The sequence below is a fragment of the Microtus pennsylvanicus genome, chromosome 9 (genome assembly GCF_037038515.1).
Source record: "Microtus pennsylvanicus isolate mMicPen1 chromosome 9, mMicPen1.hap1, whole genome shotgun sequence".
In the NCBI taxonomy this organism is placed as follows: domain Eukaryota; kingdom Metazoa; phylum Chordata; class Mammalia; order Rodentia; family Cricetidae; genus Microtus; species Microtus pennsylvanicus.
In genome coordinates, this window is record NC_134587.1 from 106,748,902 (window position 1) to 106,752,279 (window position 3,378).

General features: G+C 46.3%; 1 pseudogene; it reads left to right on the top strand.

Annotated features, from left to right (window-relative positions):
- Positions 1 to 1,599: 1,599 nt before the first annotated feature.
- LOC142857879 (glyceraldehyde-3-phosphate dehydrogenase pseudogene) lies at positions 1,600 to 2,840 on the top strand (annotated as a pseudogene).
- Positions 2,841 to 3,378: the final 538 nt, after the last annotated feature.

A 3,378-nucleotide genomic window follows, 5' to 3' on the forward strand; every position in this document is an offset into this window, starting at 1 on the left:
CCTGCTGTGCCCAGGCAGGGAAAGAGCTGGACACCTAGACCTTACCCCAGAGTCCAGCACTAGCCCTCTGAGCCTTTCTACAGATAAGATTATCAACTGATGATCAGGACATTGAGGATATTGTTTGAGTAGAACAATCTTGGAGACACAGCTAAGTGTTTGCATGATGTGCTGTGTTAATAGGCACAGGGCTCAGCTGGGATTGGAGAGTAAACCACTCAATTTAAATACAAATAGAATTTAGGATAATACAGCGACTTGGGGTTGCTTCTGCTATGCAAAGCATTGATCAGAACCGCCCTGAGAGCTTGTATTAAGAGAACAATCTCCTGATTCCCATTTGGAGCATTCTGATTGGTGAATCTGGGGAGACTCTGACAGTTGGCTTCCTAATTTCCATGGAGGATTCTATTGGCTGCTCCTAGTATCTGATACCTTGCCACTAGGTTCTTCTAATTGCTCTTTGTCCTCTAATTTCTGTGATTTGACGAAAGGAGTGTGATGACAGAAGTTACAAAATAATCTAGTTCAGAATTATGTATAATAAAGAATTATTTATTTAGGGGAGACTCACAGCTCACTGTCCTAGATCACAGTCCTCTGCATGAACGGGGAACAGGAACCAAATCCAGCAACCGGAAGTGAGAACCAGAAGCAAGAGAGTGAGCACATGCTTTACAGCTGCAGTTATAGTATGAGGCCACACCCAAGTACTCTGGTATCTTAAAGGCTATTGGCTGAAGGAACTCCCACAGTACCAACTCCTTTTGTTTACATAAAAGAGTTCCATACCCAATATAAAACTATGTACACCAGGAACACATATGAAGTATAAGATTAGAATTATAACCAGCATAAACAATATTAAGCAAGGAACATATGCTAAATGTTTTAATAAACATTCTATCCTAAGGAGTCTAAGTCTTATATTGGAAATGGCTTGGCTAGATAATAAGAGGACAGTAACTACGACTGTCTAATCTTCAACCTATTTGAAGGCCTGCAGCATTATGCTCATCTTCTCAATGGGTCCAGCCAGAGAGTCCACATTTCATCCTGATTAGACGTTCGCATTCCCTACCTCGATACATCTTTTTACCACAAGATTAGTGTAGCTATGTTGCATGGAGAGCTGTCATTACCATCAAGACCCTGCCTTCATCATTAACCAGTTATAATAGAGTGATGTCCTTAACATGGCTGATTTGGTCCTCTCCCTAAGGCTTATCTGTATTAGGAAACTGACGCTTTTCCATTTTATATTTTAAGAAGTAGCAAATGAGTCTCTGGTGGTTTGAATAGTTATGTACTCATAAACTAAACTGTTTGAATGCTTGGCCCATAAGGCGTGGCACTACTAGGAGGTGTGGCCTTGTTGGAGTAGGTGTGACCTTATTGAAGGCAGTGTGTCACTGTGGAGGTGGGCTTTGAGGTCTCCTATGCTCAAGCTACACCCTGTGTGGGACACAGCTGTTTCTGCTGTCTGTGGATCAAGATGTAGATTTATCAACTCTGTAGTACAGAGGCCGCTAGTTAGTTCCCAGCAGCTTAGCCCCAATAATCATACAGAAATTGTATTAATTAAATCACTGCTTGGCTCTCTGCTCCTCCCTGTTCTGGAGACAGCCGCTTCTTTTCGTGCAGTGCCAGCCTCGTTCCAGAGACACGATGGTGAAAGTCGGAGTGAACGGATTTGGCCGTATTGGACTGGTTACCAGGGCTGCCTTCACTTCTGGCAAAGTGGAGGTTGTTGCCATCAATGACCCTTTCATCGACCTCAACTACATGGTCTACATGTTCCAGTATGACTCCACCCATGGCAAGTTCAAAGGCACAGTTAAGGCTGAGAATGGGAAGCTTGTCATCAACGGGAAGGCCATCACCATCTTCCAGGAGCGAGATCCCGCCAACATCAAATGGGGGGATGCCAACGCCGAGTATGTTGTGGAGTCTACCAGTGTCTTCACCACCATGGAGAAGGCTGGGGCCCACTTGAAGGGTGGGGCCAAGAGGGTCATCATCTCCGCCCCTTCTGCCGATGCCCCCATGTTTGTGATGGGTGTGAACCATGACAAGTATGACAATTCCCTCAAGATTGTCAGCAACGCTTCCTGCACCACCAACTGCTTAGCCCCCTTGGCCAAGGTCATCCATGACAACTTTGGCATTGTGGAAGGACTCATGACAACAGTCCATGCCATCACGGCCACCCAGAAGACTGTGGATGGCCCCTCTGGGAAGCTGTGGCGAGATGGCCGTGGTGCTGCCCAGAACATCATCCCTGCGTCCACTGGCGCTGCCAAGGCTGTGGGAAAAGTCATCCCAGAGCTGAACAGGAAGCTCACAGGCATGGCCTTCTGCGTTCCTACCCCCAATGTGTCCGTTGTGGATCTGACATGCCGCCTGGAGAAAGCTGCCAAGTATGATGACATCAAGAAGGTGGTGAAGCAGGCATCTGAGGGCCCACTAAAGAGCATCCTGGGCTACACTGAGGACCAGGTTGTCTCCTGTGACTTTAACAGTGACTCCCACTCTTCCACCTTCGATGCTGGGGCTGGCATTGCTCTCAATGACAACTTTGTAAAGCTCATTTCCTGGTACGACAATGAATTCGGCTACAGCAACAGAGTGGTGGACCTCATGGCCTACATGGCCTCCAAGGAGTAAGAAGCCCGCCCTGGACCACCCATCCCACACAGCAAGAGAGAGGTCCTCGGCTGCTGAGCAGTCCCTGTCCTAACCCTTAACACTGAGCATCTCCCTCACAGTTTCCATCCCAGACCCCCAGAATAGCAGGAGGGGGCTTAGGGAGCCCTACTCTCTTGAATACCATCAATAAAGTTCATTGCACCCCTAAAAAAAAAATCACTGCTTGGCCCATTAGCTCTAGCTTCTTATTGGCTAACTCTTACTTATTAATTAAACCCATTTCTATTAATCTGTGTATCGCCATGTGGCTGTGACTTATCTGCTAAAGTTTTGTACCATGTCTGTCTCTGGCAGGTCTACATGGCTTCTCTCTGACTCTACCTTTTCCCCAGCATTCAGTTTAGTTTCCCCTACCTAACTCTGTTCCCCTATAGCTCTGCTAAAGGCCCAAAGCAGTTCCTTTATTTATCAGTGGTAATCACAGCATACAGAGGGAAATTCTATGTTGCAGCTCCTTCTCCAGTACCATGTCTACCTGCATGCCACTATGAAGATAATGAAGATAACGGATTATACCTCTGAAACCGTAAGCCCACCCCAATTGAATGTTTTCCTTTATAAGAGTTTCCATGGATATGGTGTCTCTTCACAGCAACAGAAACCCTAACTCAGACAGAGTGTGGCAGTAAGTACCAAAAATAGTACTTACTCGAGCCACTAATAGTTCAA